A 10,999-nucleotide genomic window follows, 5' to 3' on the forward strand; every position below is an offset into this window, starting at 1 on the left:
TATATATGTATAAAACTGAATCACTTTGCTGTACAGCTGAAATTAGCATAACATTGTAAGCCAATTATACTTCAATAAGGTAAATTAAAAGTTAATTAGTGAATTAAAAAAAATAGAAATGCAGTGGCCAGAGAACTCCAGTGGTTCTTAAGTTTTCACGTGCATGAAAATCATCTGAAGTGCCTGCTAAAAGAACAAATGCACAGGCCCCACACTCAGAGACTCTGAACCTACATGTTACCAGGCGCTCTAGATGACCTTCCTGTCAGTGACCCTGGATCATACTTGAAGACACTCTGAACTAGATAAAATCAAGCTGCTGGGAGAGAGGGAGGAAATGAGTAAGCAGAGGCGACGAGTAGAACATCTGCCTGGCACCAGCAGCAAGGGGCCGACACTCCGGCAGCTGGCGCCCTCAGTGTGGGCTGCCCTTCTTCCCCTCCCTCTTATGGGAGTGGATCCCAGGGGCCTTAACCTGGAGGGATCTGGGTGATGGAGATTGACAACAGCCATCTGGGGCGTGCATCTATGGGTAGGAAGCCCCCAGAGGCATCTTCCTCACCAGGCTGCTGGGAGTCTGGTGCCTCCCATGGTCCTGAGCTTAATGTGATCACCCTCACTCCCAGGCGACTTCCGGGAGCTGGGCTGCGGGGAAGTGGGCTATGAAGAGAGTGAAGATGACATATGTGGGGCATCATCAGAAGCACATGCTGGAGTCTGACCCGATGAGAGAAGAATGGGTGGAATCATCTCTAAGCAAGTCTCCTGGTAGCCCCCTTCAGTGTGCAGGTGGTCCAGGATTTTCGCCATGAAATAATGCTGTCATCCCTCTGGTGCCTGCTTTGCTCTTGTCTCCTTTGGTCCCTGCATCTTGTCTGTACATCAACAGCTGGGCTGTTTTCTGGCATCGTGTGCACCACGTGGAGGAACTGCTTAGTAGCGATGGCTGTGATTGTAAGCAGACATGACTTAGTCTTAAGCTTGTCCGTAGGCATGTCTAATGGCGCACTCAATCCTGTTTCTCCAGGCAGAGAAGTCTACCTCCTTATGAATGGAATACAGCCACCCAGTCCAGAATGGATTGGTCTCCGTGCTACAGTTATTTATCCAGGCACTGTTCCCCTAATGGCCCAGAGCACCGACAGGAGCTTGGACTCACTGTCCTCTTCCTAATATGTAGAATGGCCTGGTTTCCTAAGGACAAGGAAGGTTTTTCAGATTTATACAAACAGACCAAGCATATTTGTGGGTATCCAGGTAACAAACCCAGTCTGAAATTCCCTCTTACAGCATGATTCATGGCCCCAGACTAAAATGCTAATGTGAACACAGATGCTCCAAGAAATCAACTTCAGTAGAAAAGATTAAGAAATGGTCCCAAATAGAATTTTCTCTAGAAATCCTTTGATTCTCCAACAGGGTCTTTTTGTCACAAATGTGGATATTTTCATGTCAAGGAAGGAGAAAGAAAAAAAAGGAAAGAGAAAGAGAAAGAATGACACAAATATTTCAGGCTTATTAATAATCAGTCAAGTTTTCTCTCTGTCCCTAGGACATTCTTGAAGTCAGCTGTTTGATGCCAATTGCGTGTGATGTGTAAAAGCGTGTGAACCTGAGCGTCTCCGTATGTGTCTCTGGAACTGGATTTCCAAGCCTGGTTGAATGAGACCCCGTGCAGCTGCAACTCCCATGGTGCCGAGCAGCCTGGGCAGGCTGACAGAGCCATTCTCTGTCTAAGTAATGTGTTTGCTTAAGCATGAACATTAGTGTCAGAAACGCTTAGTGCAAAGCAACTTTTCGGGGGTGAAGCAGTCATTGCCAAGTCTGTGCGTCTGGGAATTCGTTATGTCTGTTCGTCTGGGGTTAGTGGTAGGTTTAGACAACTCTTGTATTCTCTAATGAAGTTGAAAAGATTAGAAAAAAAAAAACACACTCTTTATAAAATCATCGTTTGGGGGTGAATCCAGCTGCAGCACTGGTAATATCTTCCTGAAGAACTGAATATCATAGCTCTTGTTATGAGGGCCAGGTCCACTTGTCCTCATCAGCCCCATCTTCTGAGATGAGCAAAATGAAAGTTATTTTATACCCGACCTTGCACAAAGTTAATGTGCCTAATTAGCAGAAGATCTGCTTCTAGGATAGGAATCTGATCTTGATCAGTAGAATCCCATCTTTCAGAGATGAGGGCGCATCTTGGGCAGACTGTGTATTTTTTCTTGTCTTTCTCACAGCCACATTGCCTGTGAACTGAACTGACAATCTCTCTGCCCCTGTTGCCTGCAGGGCCACAGGCATCCACCTCAGAGGTGGCTGCCAACTGGACCACACAGTTCCGGGCTCACAGCCTGCTGGCTGGTTCATACCCACTGGGCTTCAGCTTAAGAAGGGACTGGAGCCAAAACAGCGCTATGAAATCATCTTGTTTTATCTTTGTCTTTGGGATAGTTATTAATAATATATGGACCTTGTACAAATCAGGTCTCTTTCCCCTCCACTATATCCATCGTTCCTCTCCTGAGTCAGCTTCTATGACCAGCTTCCTGTGTGATGGTCCACGCAGTGGTATACAATGGTGGGGTGATGGGAGAGAGAGGGTGCAGGCAACTGGGGGGTACACTACTACAGAGAACATAGAAACAATAATAAAACTGACAACAAGCCAGTCTGCTGCTTCTTGTCACCAATGCTGACAATTTAAATTGTGTTGATAATAAAACACTTCTCCCGACAAGTTCTGAACAATTGTTTGTGTTGTTGTGGCTCACGACACAGGTGGACTCAGCCACAGGTGTTCTTTGGAAAGTATGTTTGTGACAGTCCAAAATCATCCAAGGTCCCTTTTCCGCACCTCTTGTATCCCTAATTACTGTGGTACAACACATTCCTACATTTAAACAGATTGGAAACAAGCAAAGAGAGCAGAGCGGTTGCCTAGACAAAGAAACAGAAAAATGCATGATTTTGATTCTATTTGACCACACAGAGCTTTCATTTGTGTCTAAAATTTAAGACAATGAAACAGATTGTAAGCTGTATGGTGTAGTATTTTTGTTTATGTGCAAATTTCAGTTCATCCATGAAATATTTGGCTAAATTTGAAGATCTCTAAAGTTAAAATTTATTCTTGCTGAAAATTGTTAATTGTTTGAGAACTGAAGACCTTGAGAGTGAATGGCTCCTTCAGTTTTATACCTCACTGTACTGCTAGCTGTGCCTCGTACTAAGGAAATCCAAAATACACCTGCTCACTCTTGGTAGCAGCAGCTGGGGCATTGACAGCTAACCTAAGCTTGGCCCATCAGGTATGGCAGAATTCCACCTGGAATTTTTAATCTGGAGCAAGTGACTCAAAGATGGTAGGAAAGTTTGGAACCCATCTTTGTAGAAGTGGTGATAGTGCCAGGGGGGTATCTGGCCTTCTTATAAACCTTGGTTTCTACTTGTTTGTCAACTGGGCTTGCAGTTCACTCTCAGAGCTCCCCGATAGCCTTCTAGTGAATTCCTTCTCTGCTTAGGTTAACCAGAGTCAGTGTGTTATTTGCAGTCAAAAACTTTTACTGGTATTCCTAATTCACAAGAATAGGCTGAGGATAAACTTTGAAGCCCAGGATAATTATTTACAGCAGACAAACAAGAGCCCTAAAAATGTAGAGCAGTGGGCTTCCCAGAAATGTCAAAGCATATCTCCCAACTTGTCAAAGCCCATCTAACATACCAACTATCCCCAGCCCACCCTGGTCAGATCTTAGTAGATTCAGCAAGACAAAAACCCAAGGCTCTCTTTGATTAGAGAGACATTCATAGAGTTTTGGGCTTCCCAGGTGGCTCAGATGGTAAAGAATCTGCCTGCAATGCAGGAGACCCGGGTTTGATCCCTGGATCAGGACCAGTTTTCTCGCCTGGAGAATCCCATGGACAGAGGAGCCTGGCAGGCGACAGTCCATAAAGGTCACAAAGAGTCAGACATTATTGAATGACTTTCACTTTTATAGAGTTTACTCCATTTAAAATAAATTAAGGGCAAAAAACATTTTTAAAAAACATCTAGTTAAGAGTTACAGTTAAGGCAAAAAAAATAGAAATAATAGAAGAACAGAAGGTAACTTGTCAACAAAAGTCTGAAAGCAAAGTTAAAAACATCTCATCCAACCATTTATTTTTGTTAATTACTTGTTCTTCTCTGAATGCTCTTGGATCAAAGGAATGGAAATCTCAGTAAGTTACAGATAAATGTTAATTCCAAAACATACTACAGGGATGGGTTACATGCAGTTCAGTTCAGTTCAGTTCACTCACTCAGTTGTGTCCGACTCTTTGCGACCCCATGAATCGCAGCACGCCAGGCCTCCCTGTCCATCACGAACTCCCGGAGTTCACTCAGACTCATGTCCATGCAGTCAGTGATGCCTTCCAGCCATCTCATCCTCTAACTATTCAATTCATAGTTGACTTCTTTCCAAAATTATTGATTCTATTCTTATATCCATTGTAGTTACAGTAACCATCTAGCTTTTGTATTAGGGTCTATGACTTTGAGTAAGTTCTTAAAAATCTCTAGACTGAGGTTCCCTCCTTTTTCCTTTGGGGTAGCGATGCCATCTTGGAATGACTGAGAAATTTTAGATAAAGCGCCTACTACAGTGCCTGTCACATAGTAGGGCACCTAGGCAATTTTTCCTTCACTTCAATTCAGTTGCTCAGTTGTGTCTAACTCTTTGCGACCCCATGGACTGCAGCATGCCAGGCTTCCCTGTCCATCACCAGCTCCCAGCACTTACTCAAACCCATGTCGATCAAGTCGGTGATGCCAACCAAACATCTCATCCTCTGTTGTCCCCTTATCCTGCCCTCAATCTTTTCCAGCATCAGGGTCTTTTCCAGTGAGTCAGTTCTTCGCATGAGGTGGCCAATGTATTGGAGTTTCAGCTTCAGCATCAGTCCTTCCAATGAATATTCAGGACTGATTTCCTTTAGGATGGACTGGTTGGATCCTCTGGGACTCTCGAGTCTTCTCCAACACCACAGTTCAAAAGCATCAATTCTTTGGCACTCAGCTTTCTTTATAGTCCAACATCCATACATGACTACTGGAAAAACTATAGCTTTGACTAGATGGACCTTTGTTGGCAAAGTAATGTCTCTGCTTTTTAATATGCTGTCTAGGTTGGTCATAACATTTCTTTCAAGAAAAGTTATGTTTTCTTGGAAGAAAAAATGTTTTGGAATTAACATTTATGTTAATAAAAAGGTTTTAGAATTAACATTTATTGCAGCTTACTGAGGAGATTTCCATTCCGTTGATCCAAGAGCATTCCTTCACTTAGCCTTCAGTAAGCACCTGCTGCGACAAGAGCTATTTAAGGCATCAGACATTTCCTCATCAGTTCAGTTCAGTTCAGTTCAGTCACTCAGTTGTGTCCGACTCTGTGACCCCATGAATTGCAGCACGCCAGGCCTCCCTATCCATCACCAACTCCCGGAGTTCATTCAAACTCATGTCCATCGAGTCGATGATGCCATCCAGCCATCTCATCCTTTGTCGTCCCCTTCTCCTCCTGCCCCCAATCCCTCCTGGCATCAGGGTCTTTCCAAGGAGCCAACTCTTCGCATGAGGTGGCCAAAGTACTGGAGTTTCAGCTTTAGCATCAGTCCTTCCAATGAACACACAGGACTGATCTCCTTTAGAATGGACTGGTTGGACCTCCTTGCAGTCCAAGGGACTCTCAAGAGTCTTCTCCAACACTACAGTTCAAAAGCATCAATTCTTAAGTTCCTTATATTCCTACCGCATTTGCTGTCTTCCTTCAGCTACTTGCTAAGATATGATTAGGTGGTCTTTCTAAATATCAGGATGAATAGCCACAAGTACTGACTTCCTTCATCTATCTCCTATCTGCTCTTTCTTCACATGTGTGAGCGCACAAACTCACATGCGCGCGTGCACGCGCACATACACACACACACACACACACACATTTTCTCTCTCTCTCACTTCTAATTCAAGGACTCTGGTGCACCTTGAGAAAAGTCAGCTCCATCTGTCAGTCCTACCAAAACACCTCCTGCTTCTGCAAAGCTGCCTCCACCTTTCTGACTCATCCAAATCTGTTCACTCATTGTATGTCCTCATGGCATCATGTGTGCTTGTTTCACTAGGCTTACTGTGAAATAATTCTGTGTGTAATCGTCGTGAAGTTCCTGCCTGGTTTACCCCCAGACTCCATGGAGAGGAGTGTCCATCGCTGTCTCTCTTACGTCTGTACCCATAGCTCTTAGTATAATGCCTGGTGCCGGTAGCTGAAATATATTTCTTGAATAAATGGAAAACAGTTCTTGAAACCCCACATCTTTTATGGAATCTTCTGGGATTCAGGCTCTCCATAGCACCACCTCTGCGCAACTCTCTCTACTCTAAACCCTAAAAATGTCCTATCATTTGCCCCTGTCATTCCAAGGCAATAAGCATATACTACATGTGGTTTATCAACTTAAGTTTCAACTTGAAGTCCATAACAGTGGCCCAGATAAATGGACAACTCAAGCAGACTTTTTGGCACTCTGTTCAGCAAACATTTGTTTAAATATTTGTTCAAATTTCTTAAAGAATAGACCAAGGAATTCATGGGGGTCCAGTGCCTACTGAAACAGAACTATGCCTCACCTTTCAGTTCAGCTCTGGTTCAAACTAACACACTGCAGCCCACAAAAGGTTCTGACAATTAACTGGAACCACCACAACTTTTAGAGGGCAGTTTAGAGACCATCAGCTTCTCTTTGATCACTCTCTTTGGAAGTCTCATTGCCCCCAGCCCAAGCAATTTAACAAATTATTTCTTCTAATCACACACAGCAATCTCCTTGAGAGGGATCCTGGTAAACACAATTTTTTCCATCTTAATACATTTCTAGAGATGCTTCAGGACCCATTTTAGATCAACACCTCATTATATGACCATCTGACTCATTTTTAAATTTGACTCCTGGGTTCATTATGCCAATTATTTGGGATTCCTAATAAAGAATGTGTATGTTAGTTAAAATAGGTTCATGCCACAGCCAGAAATCTCAATACTGGAAAGACAAAAAGTACAAATAAGGGGGTAAATCTATATCCCTTAAGATGTTCTTTGCTGTGTCTGTTTTTGGAGAAGGGGTAACGGAGAGTGAGAGATTATTGGATCATTAAGGTAATGATCAAAGGGAATACTTTTATAGGAAGGAATTGGCCTCTGTGACTATGAGACCTGGCTAGGCAAGTCCAAAATACATAGGGCAAGCTGTCAGGAAGGGCAGGCTGGAATCTCAGGCAGGAGCCGAGGCTGCAGTCCAAGGCAGAATTCCTTCTTCACACAAAGCTCGGTTTTGCTCCCAAGGTCTTTCAGCTGATTGCATCAGGTATATCCAGGTTATTGAGGATAATCTCCTCTACAGAAAGTTAACCGATTGTTAGATGTTAAGCACATCTAGAAAATACTTTGACAGCAACAAGATTAGCATTTGATTGAACAACTAGGTTTGGCCTAGTCAATTAATACATAAACCTGCTGTTTTTCCTGCTATAAAAACAATTATAGAAAAATGGACAGAACAAAAAAATATTGCCTAGAATTCTATCACATACAGAGAACCACTATTAACATTTTGCTGTGTTTTAATGAATGCCTTCTAGTTTTGTCTTTCTAGCAATTTATTTATTTATTTATAATAGCAGGAAAAATGGAAATAAATGACATGCTAAAAATAAATAAGGAAATAGTCATGGGGGTTACAGTATATGCATGTGAAACAAAATTATGCAGTCTTTAAAATTTATAATTATAAAAAATTACCAACCAGAAAAAAATACTTCAATTGAAAGAAAGCACAGTACAAAATTATACCCCCACCATGACTGTGATTATAACTATGTACAAATTGTGTAACATGGTAACTTGAACTAGAAGGAAACAAAAAATAATGCAACAGGGAGGGAGGGATGAAATAGGCAGAGCAAAGAGGACTTTTCGGGAAATGAAGCTATTCCGTATGGTATTATAATGCTAGGTTTGTATCATGGCATATTTGTCAAAACCCAGGGGACATATAACACCAAGGGTGAACCATGTAAGTTAACATGTGTAATGTATATAACTGTGTAAGGCAAACTATGAATTTTGGACAGTAATGATGTGTCAGTGTGGGTTTACTGATTGTAACAAATGGACCACTCTGCTGGTGGATATTGATAACGAATGAGGCTACGTACGTGTGGAGGGCAGGGAGTATATGAGAATTCTCTGTACTTTCCGTTCCATTTTGCTGTGAGCCAAAAACTATTCTAGAAAATAAAGTCTCTCCAAAATTAAATAAGCAACAGAGCAAATGTCAGTGCCCAGCCCAGAGCCCACCAGCACTTAGGATTTTAGTGCCCTGGATGAGCAGCACAGATGACTGTGGTGCTGCCACACACGTGACTCTGCCTGGAGACTTTCTCTGTCCTATGGCCATTCTGCCAGAGCAAGGGGAAAAATTAAATTGCTGGAGAATTAACATTCTTCAGCAAGGATGTAGTTGGGAACTATCCACAACCAGCAACTGATTAAAGTGGCTGGGTATATACCTGGCCCCTCAGGCAAGATATCCTGGAAGTGGGGCTTGCACCCTGACCCCCAGAGCACCCCTGGTAGGTGAAAGGCCAGCAGGAACCTGCTCTAATTCACACTCTCCTGGCTTCCTTCCTGTCTCACTGTCCCCTTCACTGAGGCTTCCTCATCTCCTAAATTAACTGCTTGCCTTGTCTTGATCTGGTTCTACAGCATATGTTTTCAGCAGGGTTGATAAGAGTTCCAAAGGGATGAAACAGTTATCTGGGGAGAGTGTTAGTGTGCTGTATGTGTGTCTGTGCTTTACACACAAAAGTGTACTAAAGCACAGATATACGCACAGTACACTAACATTTGGAAGGTATCTCAGGTATTAAAGATTCATCGGGGAGCCCATAAATAAACCCATGTGCTCTTAAGGTCAATTAATCTATGGCAAAGGAGGCAAGAATATACAATGAAGAAAAGACAATCTCTTCCGTAAGTGGTGCTGGGAAACTAGACAGCTGCATGTAAAAGAATGGAATTAGAACATTCTCTAACACCATATACAAAAATAAACTCAAAATGAATTAAAGACCTAAATGTAAGATCGGATACCATAAAACTCCTAAAGGAAAACATAGGCACAACACTGTTTGACATAAATTGGAGCAATATTTTGGGGAAATCTATCTCCTAAAGCAAAGGAAATAAAAGCAAAAATAAACAAATGGGACCTGGTGAAATTTAAAAGCTTTTGCAAAGCAAAGGAAACCACTGACAAAATGAAAAGACAAGCTACTGAATGGGAGAAAATATATGCAAATGATATGACCAATAAGAGGGGGTAGCCAACATGTATGGACTTCCCCAGTGACACAATGGTAAAGAATCCACCCGCAATGCAGCAGCTGCAAGTGATGTGGGTTCGATCCCTGGGTCGGGAAGATCTCCTGGAGAAAGGCATGGCTACCCACTCCAGTATTCTTGCTTGGAGAATCCCATGGACAGAGGAGCCTGGCGGGCTGGCGGGCTACAGTCTATGGGGTTGAAGAGAGTTGGACATGGCTGAAGTGACAACACACACGCACAGCCAGCATATATAAACAGCTCATAAAATTCAACATCAAAGAACCAACAATCCAATTTTAAAATGAGCAGAAGAAAGTGATCTAGTTTCATTCTTTTACAAGTGGTTGACCAGTTTTCCCAGCACCACTTGTTAAAGAGATTGTCTTTACTCCATTGTATATTCTTGCCTCCTTTGTCAAAGATAAGGTGTCCATATGTGTGTGGATTTATCTCTGGGCTTTCTATTTTGTTCCATTGATCTATATGTCTGTCTTTGTGCCAGTACCATACTGTCTTGATGACTGTGGCTTTGTAGTAGAGCCTGAAGTCAGGCAAGTTGATTCCTCCAGTTCCATTCTTCTTTCTCAAGATTGCTTTGGCTATTCGAGGTTTTTTGTATTTCCATACAAATCTTGAAATTATTTGTTCTAGTTCTGTGAAAAATGTGGCTGGTAGCTTGATAGGGTTAGATCACTTTCTAACACCGCACACAAAAATAAACTCAAAATGGATTAAAGATCTAAATGTAAGATCAGAAACTATAAAACTCCTAGAGGAGAACATAGGCAAAACACTCTCAGACATAAATCACAGCAGGATCCTCTATGATCCACCTCCCAGAATGCTGGAAATAAAAGCAAAAATAAACAAATGGGATCTAATTAAAATTAAAAGCTTCTGCACAACAAAGGAAAATATAAGCAAGGTGAAAAGACAGCCTTCTGAATGGGAGAAAATAATAGCAAATGAAGCAACTGACAAACAACTAATCTCAAAAATATACAAGCAACTTCTGCAGCTCAACTCCAGAAAAATAAACGACCCAATCAAAAAATGGGCCAAAGAACTAAATAGACATTTCTCCAAAGAAGACATACGGATGGCTAACAAACACATGAAAAGATGCTCAACATCACTCATTATTAGAGAAATGCAAATCAAAACCACAATGAGGTACCACTTCACACCAGTCAGAATGGCTGCGATCCAAAAATCTGCAAGCAATAAATGCTGGAGAGGGTGTGGAGAAAAGGGAACCCTCCTACACTGTTGGTGGGAATGCAAACTAGTACAGCCACTATGGAGAACAGTGTGGAGATTCCTTAAAAAATTGCAAATAGAACTACCTTATGACCCAGCAATCCCACTTCTGGGCATACACACCGAGGAAACCAGAATTGAAAGAGACACATGTACCCCAATGTTCATCGCAGCACTGTTTATAATAGCCAGGACATGGAAACAACCTAGATGTCCATCAGCAGATGAATGGATAAGAAAGCTGTGGTACATATACACAATGGAATATTACTCAGCCGTTAAAAAGAATTCATTTGAATCAGTTCTGATGAGATGGATGA

The sequence above is a fragment of the Ovis canadensis genome, chromosome 7 (assembly GCF_042477335.2).
Source record: "Ovis canadensis isolate MfBH-ARS-UI-01 breed Bighorn chromosome 7, ARS-UI_OviCan_v2, whole genome shotgun sequence".
In the NCBI taxonomy this organism is placed as follows: Eukaryota; Metazoa; Chordata; class Mammalia; order Artiodactyla; family Bovidae; genus Ovis; species Ovis canadensis.